This window comes from Charadrius vociferus, unplaced genomic scaffold (genome assembly GCF_000708025.1).
Source record: "Charadrius vociferus isolate BGI_N301 unplaced genomic scaffold, ASM70802v2 scaffold266, whole genome shotgun sequence".
In the NCBI taxonomy this organism is placed as follows: domain Eukaryota; kingdom Metazoa; phylum Chordata; class Aves; order Charadriiformes; family Charadriidae; genus Charadrius; species Charadrius vociferus.
In genome coordinates this window covers 281011-290006 of record NW_009649114.1, presented here as the reverse complement: position 1 = coordinate 290006, position 8996 = coordinate 281011, and positions in this window count along the sequence as shown.

The window sequence follows — 8996 nt, the reverse complement described above, 5'->3', positions numbered from 1 at the left end:
ATTCCCAGCACTTCTGGCTATGTGACCGAGCGATACAGCTAAGAACAGAGATAATATGAGATGTTCAAACACAAGGATGGCATTTCCCATAACTGCACAGAAATATGGGACACTTTCCCTCATTTTACTGTATGTAATTGATATGAGGCCAGGAGCTGCTGGCAGATTAAATTTTACAACCCATGACACACCGAGGCCTTGACTCAAAAAATTACTTGCACTCGACTCTAATTATTCACATTCTACCAGTTCAGATGTTAGGGATATATGCCATTTTTTTTGGAAGGAAAATGATTTGCAAGCAGAAAGGAAGAGGAAAGCAGAGGCTGAGGCACGGCGGAGCCGCAGAGCCGGCAGTGCAGGAAGGTGCGAGGGAGCGAGAACGCAGCAAACGGGCATGAACTTGATGTGGGGGGAATAATCGGGGCAGTAGAGTCTGCTACAGCACGTACCGACGGGTCCGCATCGCACGTTGTCACCTCTGCTCATGGAGGGGAAGCACGGGAAAAGTTTTAGCACACAAAAGCAATTACTGATGGACAGAGAACAAAATATATTAAAAATGAAGAGGTTTCTTGGTGCTTGCAGAGCCTTGACCAGGAGTGAACAGAGGTTTGAGCAAAGACCAGTCATACCAGAACACCCATATGCGCAAAGATTTCCCAAACAAGCACCTGCTGCAATTTTGAACACACACACACACACACACACACACACATGCAAAAGCTGACTCAGCAGATATGGCTTTCTATACAAAATCGTTCGGAAAGCAGCCAAGCTCCTACACGCACGGGTTTGCCATGTTTTCCCTGAGCACGGGCAAGGTTGCCTCCACAAGAGCCCTGTCAGACTCATGTTTAAAATGCTATGGGCCATACTGGACATAATGCACAGCCTGGCTCAGCTGGCTGCGTCCCGTGTTGGGCAAAAACACAGGATGGATGAGGCTGACTTTTTTCTAAATGAAATTCAAAAAAAGAAACTATAATTATGCTAGGAAGAACATTCATTTGCTTGTTAAGTGAAATTTGAAGGGGAAACTTTAATGATGTTAGGAAGAAAATCAGATTCTCTTGTTAAACTAAATTCCAAGAGAACTCCGCGCGTATGCTGGACAGCACATTAAGCATCAAAGACTCATCAGTGATTCATAGAAGACTTTTTTTCTCAGTGACATGAATTATTTTCATGGGAAAAGATATGAAGATATCTTAGATGAAGACGAGGAGTGAATATTTTTTTATTTCTGTCCTTGGGAAACAGACAGTGTATAAATAAACCTTAAGCTTAAAGGCCATTTGAAAAAAACCCACAGCTTCATATTTATTTTTCATTATGCTAACACAGAAAAATAGGTCCTAATCCCTCAAATTCAACTTGGAATTGCAAATCGGTTGATCTGTTTTCAACTAAGCTGAGGGAAAATGAATGTATAGTGCCAGTGCGTTTAGATGTTTTCTCACTAACTCCTTTGCCCATTTGCCTACAGGACGGAGCACGTGCCTCCTCGGTTGGGCGGAACCCGTCCCCGTGCCCGGAGGCTGCTCGGGCTGCTCTTGGGCGCTCCTAATCACTGCTTGACTTACAGGTACGAATCGCCTCTTCGTCTGAGTTCAGATAAAATCAACACCAGTGGAATAATAATATTATTGTTACTAGTAATCTTCTTGCTGAGGAAGGATCTTGAAATGTTAATTAGGCATGACATTAGTAAATTAAGCCTGACTTCACAGCAGCATTAAAGTATTTACTTAACTTTATATCACAAATAGGTACACTGAGGCAAGGAGAGCTAATCTACTCTCATTTACACACTCCTAATTCCAGAATAATTCCTTTGCAGTTACTAATAAGCTTTGGAAAAGTACACAGCAAGCAAATCTCAGATTTTGAAACCATTAACCTGATTTTGAAGTTAAGCGAACACAAGCAAAATGCATTTCCATGGGATTTGGCACACACGGAAGGCACTGAGCAGCATGCCGACGCCGGGATTCAAGTCTTGCCTTTTCCTTTCACCCACCAGCTATCCCCAGGACACTCTCCCTGCCTCCCAGTACCTTGTTTTCACCTCCCACCCTTGTCGCTCACCTGCGGATGCTCATGAGCTGCTCTGTTCCCTGCCCATTCCTGAGCAAAGCGGAGCTTTGATCTCAGAGGTGGATACTAACAATTACTATAGTACAAATAATAACTCTAGGATGCTAATGAAGGATACAATTAAAGGCAGTCAAGCATTTATTCCTGGAAACATACTCGTAAATGCCATCATCCAGCTCAGCTGAGTGAAGGACCGTCCAGGCGGTACCCACGTCCGGCTCTGCGGCAGCGGATGCTCAGGAACGGGGGGAGGGCTCCTCCTGCCCGGCCGCAGCCAAGCTCGGCAAACTAATACCAAATATCCCCATTTAATTCATTAACTGACATTTAGAGGACAGTACAGCAGAAACATGATAAGCAAGCGTCAGATACAAAGGTATTTAGCGTTATCATATATCAGAGGTGCCTCGTACCATTAATTGTGGATACTGCGGTTGTGCTGCTATCAATCAATCACCAAATGTCCCCCTCTGCCTTCCTCTCTCATCCATCACCGCAGGTTTCCAACTATATATCCATCACCTCGCATTCCTCAGGAGTGCCCATCACGCTGCCATCTGAGGACTGAACCATATGGGAGGAGGAGGCGCAGCGTGAACTCCCGAGTGGGCAGAGAAACCCCCCAGTATCTCACCACCCCTCCTCCTTTTTTGAGGACATGCAGGGTGATCTTTAGAGGGCGATTTCTCTCTAACAGTCTTATTCTTCCCTTCCCCAGCCACCATCCCTTCTCCCACCCATGAGTTATTAGATGACATAACATTCACTTTGGCAAAATATATTATTCAAACCGAATGGCTTAAAATTGAAATGCTCACATGGTCATGAACCCAGGCTGCAGTTAAAAATAAATCCCTTTATCTGTGCTGCATTCTCAGGCCTGCCTTTTCCATGAAAAGTCCTTTAAAATACTCCGGACTCTGAGCCTGAACAAGATCAAATGTGACTTCTTAAAAATAGGATGCCTGGTCCTCTTCGCTTTCCTCCTTGGGTCGACAATGGGAGATAAATTTGCTCCGCAGGAACCTTTTGTGGGCCGTGCTGCTGAGGCAATTTGCAGTTTGCTGTGGAAAAGGCATCTTACGCTACATTTATCACCCCCTGCCGCTGGCTACAATTCAACCCACTTGGAGCCACTGAGCAGAGGTGCCGAGCAGAGCTCCTGCATTATTATTCTACATAATAATGGGTGTTCAGGGAAGCAGGAGACAAATATAGAGGATATTCCAGAAAGGCTCAGCTGGGGAACGGAGGTAAAAGGGCCAGGGGGTGGGCTGCAGGGAGGGAAGGCAGAAGGGAGAGAGGTTAGAAAAAAGACCTGAATAAACCTGTTCCTCAAAAGAGGTCTTTCTCTTCCAGCGCCAGAGGAATGCTTCTGCCTCACCTTGCGACGCTGGATGTCATTGTCCTACAGCGGGTGCTGGAGCTGCCGCCGCAGACAGGAGCATCCTCAGTCGCAGAGCTGTGGTCTATCGGCAGAGGTATTCCCTGCCTTCCGCCCAGGGTGCCCCCATGGCCAATTCCCACCTCACACAGGGTAAGAGAGGTGACAGAGCTCAGCCAGATGCCACAGTGATGGGCTTAAAATAAGGGCTCGAACAGGAGATAACAGAAGGATTTGTCACATCGGGGGTCAAGGCACCAAGAAGTTGATTAAGTGGCCTACAAGCATAATGTAAGTCAGTACGGAACCCAAAGTTTCTGTGCTTTACCCTTTGAAATTCACCCTTCTTCCACCATATACATATGGATCTATTTCCTCTGCCATAAAACTAAAAGCCATCTGATGTATCCTATAAAGACAGCAGAAAAAGCTACATAACGTAAGCAGATATAGATGATCACAGGACAGTTCTATACTTTTATATAGGGGTTTTTTTAAGGTTCAAAATCAAAAAAGGGATAACTTTTTACTAAATAGAGCTCACAGGCAGATAAGCCTTTATCTTGCCATCCTATACACTTGCAGCGCAGAGTTTAGTTGAAAATCTTTGGTGAGTATTTTGGGTAGCAAACGTCTGGTGCAGAGTCCTTCTGAGCATGTCAACTGTAGGAATTTTTCTCATATGCCTAAAAAATGACATTCCTCTCATGTTCCAGAATTTCACATCTGTGAGGATTTTATTTTTTGAATACAAGAATGAAATACAACCTCCTGTCTGAAGATGTAGTGTTTGATCCTTCAGTTGGTTCATCTTTGGTCCTTGCCAGTGTCCCTGCCTGACACTTGCCATTACCCTTCTGCGCAGGTACCCCCTTCCCCCACCAGTAGCTTTTACAGCTATGCCAATACTAATTTTTCTTTTCCAGACTAAGGTGGTTAATCAGATCTTTGAAAGAAAACTTTCAGCTGGATATTTGTATGCAGCCCCTCGACAGAAATGCAGATTTAAGGAGACAGCCATATGCAAGCATGAAGGGAGCAGATGTTGTACAATCAAGGGTAATTTAAAAGAGAGGGGGAAGGTGATAGAAGGACAAAATGAATCTGAAGTCAAGAATTTTTTTGTTGTTGCTACAAACACAAAAATTATGTTCTACATTGCACCTTCAAGTCCCATGCGGAAAACACTGGTTGTCTTCTGGGTCACTGCCACCAAATGCCACCTCTCTCTTTACAGACGACGTAATTTCAGAGCTGTGCTATTGTTTCTCGCACTGAACAGAGAATTCATCTCACGCACCTTTCCTTTCATCTTCCAACCTTTTTGGAAGATGGAGAATTCCCTGCTCTTGAGCCATGAAGGCCCCTGACAAATACAATGCAAAGGGATCACATCACCACGCCTAGCAGTGGAGGCAAACAGGAGTCAACCTTGCTGTAATCTATCATCCCCTCAGTTTAACCCCTGTATTTGTTTTCTCCTCCTTCTAGAAAGTATGAGCACAATCAGTCATGTGCTATGAAGGATGATCTTGCAGAGGAGCCTGCGGTGATGCTGGTGTGCTCCGTGGCTCGCTGCAAGGACCAGCCTCCTCCCACCAGCACCCATTAACGCCTCCCTCCCGCAGACGCAATGTTCGATGTGGTTAAGCCACGAACATCCCCGCAGCCATGCCGGGGCACGGGAAAAGGCACAACGCACTGGGAATTGCTGTGCCTTGCTTGCCTTGGCCAGAAAAAAACAGAAACGGGACTAGCTCCCGTGAAAACAAGAAAGGATGAACTCAGCAGATGAAGATGAGGTGAGGGGCAGAGTTTTGTGTTGGCTCCAGACCCAAAAAGCCAAGGCAGCAGCCATGGCTTTGTCTCTCCACTCTACTTTTACTGCTGTCATCCTTTTGCATCCGTGGAGACCAAATTTTGCCTTCCTTCCATGGAAAGAGCTTGAAAAAGGAAAATAAGAGTAATTTTTTTTTGTAATTCAATGCAGTACTAATCAATTGTGACAGGATCTAGAGAATATTTTCACGGTGCCAATTACTTAAAGGGCAAAGATGGCATAGTACCATTAAAGTAATAGTGCAGACAGCTCTCTAGGACATTGTGGAACAATGTACTAAATGTTGTTCAACTTGTTCAATGAAATAAAGTATTGGATCATTAACCTTACCAATGTCAATGTGTTGTCACTATCAAATTCAACTAAATGAGTGTCCAAGGTAATAGTTAGGAGCGCACTTCCCACCGAGGAATGCATTAATACATTACAGGCTGCTAATAAAGAGAAACTGTAACGCAGTGTGAGGAACTTGGAGAAGAGCTATAAATGTGTATTAAAGAGAGGGTCAGCCTGGATGGGAGGGGCAGGAACCTACAGGCACGGGTGGGCACGCACAAACAGATTTACGTGCTCACACATGCACGTTTACAACCCGTGAAGTGACTAAATAGAAAATTTATGAAAGCAAACTCCAAAGCTGTAAACATGCATTACAGGAGCAAATGTTTGCAAACTTCCTCTGGAAGAGGATTTCATATCTGTATATAAATATCTCCGACAAGTTGCTTGTGAAACTTCTCAGTAAGAGTCAGTTTTTCCGTTGGCAGTGCCAGGGGGGGGAGCTCTGTTTTGTTGTGTTTCTCCAGAGAAGGAGAACGGCTCCGTCGTTGCTGTGTGCCCAGTTGAGGTGCGCGCTCTGGGAGCTGGGACATCGCAACGCAAAGAAATCAATTCAGGTATCACCGCAGCTCAATAACCTCTCACAGTGACACGTGTGAAGAGGAAAAAAACACCACTGATTAAAATGAATATTGTTCCAAAGGAAAACGCTGGGACTAAAAGAAAAAAACGCTCAAAATACTTGGCCACTGCAACATTTCAGCATGAACTGAAGTTTCAGGTTAAGGGAACGGAAAAGGAAATTTTCCTTCCTGATCGTCCACGGGAGCAGGAATAACAGTGTGAGTGGCCAATGGCTACCAGAGCAGATGTCCTTTGATACTTGCAATCCTATTTCAATTTTACGATGAAATGGAAGGCAGAAAATACATAGATTTAAGATATGCAGCGATGGAAAAACCACCAGGATACCGGGCACCACTGTCATTAGTTCCGGGCTCATTTGTATTTCATAATTAATAACTTAAATGGGGTAATTTAAAATTGTTAATTCTTTTCACAGAGTCTGCACGAGCTCAGGTGATGTCAGACACGCTGTCACCAGGAAGGTTAAATACTCTTGGTAGTTGCTAATTACCTAATCACCATTACTATCTCATATTAATTCTACCCGTAGAACAGATTTCATTATGACTAACCCGGGTTATTAAAGAACGAGCTGTAAAGAAAACCCCTGTTGTTTGCATTCATTTAAAGGAGAGAAAAAAAAGCCCCGGAGAGGCAGGTTTCTCCCTGGCGTTTGGCCATCCTGAGAAGCGGCACGCGGGCAGCGCTCCCGGGGCTGCGCAGGCACAGGAGCTCCGCTCCCACATCTGCTCCGCCTTCCTGCACGGACCGCCGTGGGCTTCGCCGCCCCGAACGCTCCAGCGCAGCACACACACGGCCTCCGGTCCCTCCGCGCGCTCCGAGCATAAACACAGGGTGGCTTCAGCCTTGATCGGGGGTCGCTTCTGTCTTCTAAGTGCGCATTTTATCGATTAGTTTGTGAATAGCCTTGAAGATAAACCCTTGAATCCCTGGCTGCCGTGGAAGTGGGACTGAGTGGGTCTTGTTTGCCGCGTTAGCCTCTTGTTCTCCTCCTCACATGGAGAATTCCCATTGTTCGGATTGCCTCTTGAGTATCCCCTTGACAACGTGGCACTGCCTTAGCTCTCTTTTCAACATGGCCAAACAAGACATTATCCCTGCCTTCCGTGGGCCCAGAGCTGCAGAAATGAGGGGTTTTGCTGAACCCTCTCTCCATCAGCTCCCCGCTGGGCTAACCCTGTGCCCGCAAGGCGTGCGCGGGAGGGAGAGCGAGCTGCTCCCTCACCATCTACACCCAGAAGTGCCCAAAGTGGTGGGAAACCTCACAGAATCACAGAACCTCCTAGATTGGAAAAGACCTGTAAGATCATCTAGTCCAATCATTAAACTGACTCTGACAACCCACCACTAAACCGTGTCCCTCAGCACTATATCTACACGACCCTTTAATCCCTCCAGGGATGGGGACTCCACCACTGCCCTGGGTAACGCGTTCCAACGCCGGATGACCCTTTCGGTAAAGAAATTCTTCCTAATATCCAATCTAAACTTCCCTTGCGTGCAAGTAAGTCCATGTCCTGCAGCAGTTATCTGGGGTGGGAAGCAGCTGCAGGCAGTGAGGTCTGGTCTGTGCAGGGCGGTGAATGTCCCCTCCTCCCACCCCACGCCGAGGACGGGCGACGCCAGCTCTGTGCCATTGCTACGTGCTTCGGGATTTTCATCTATTAGAGAGTTAGCAGAACACTTCCAAGGCAGGTAGATTTTATGGCTGTTTTTAGTGCTGTGCTATTAATCCTTACATTTGACTCAAACTGTGCATTAGGCGATGGCAGCTACATAGTTGCAACCTTTTGAAATGCTAATTGTCAAACCAAAGTTTAGAAAGACTATTTCAAAGCAAAGTTGCCATTATTTGTAGGCTGTGCTCTAAATGCAAGAGCTCAATTATCTAGAGTGTCAAACTTCTGACACCTTTGCTGAGCCGTAAAAACAAGGCAGATTAAAGAGTTTTCTGGAGTAGGATCTCATTTTTATGCTCAACTTTATTTACTGAATTACACATCGTGGCCAATCCCAAAGCCACCTCAGTGGTCAGATCAAGATGTTTATGGTTACCTATAGCACCCGAAGCATTCGGTTTGTAGCAAGACTTTTATCGTTTTAATGGATTTTTCTGAGTGAGGAGTCTATGTTTTTAAGACCAAGAGAAGAAGAGCACTGGTGACTCTTTCAGGCTTTTGACTGTCTTTTTAGAGACAACAAAGGAATTCCTTTATTTTTCCCTTGACTTTCTCTGCTATTAGTGTATGGTAGAGAGCATTAGTTTCTTAGAGGGAGAGACACTGAGAGTTATGCAAAAGATGAAAGATACAGCATGAAAATGCAGTTTTGGTAGAAATTTGCATTTGCAATTCAACATACTTCTGGGAAACTGCGTCTGCCGTATCTCCTAAGAGCAGAGGAAGATATCCTCATTCCAGCGTGCAATGAGATTTCGTGGTCTTGCACTCAAAACTGATGCTCTCTGCTCGCTGACACTATGCATGAACGGGGACACAGCTCTGCCCTCCAGCAACACCTCTCCTTACCTTCCAGTACTTCGTCTGGGAAAGCAATGGAATGACAGTTTCAAAGAAAAATAATAAAAAATCAGAGAATGTGAAGTGGCAAAGGTATATCTAAAAAAATACTGCATAGGTCCTCAGTGCTGCTTAAATCCTGCTTGTATCAAGGGTATGATATCAAATATTAACTGACAGCATCCTCCTCTGTTAAGTAAAAACTTACTCATGAGTAACCTTACTG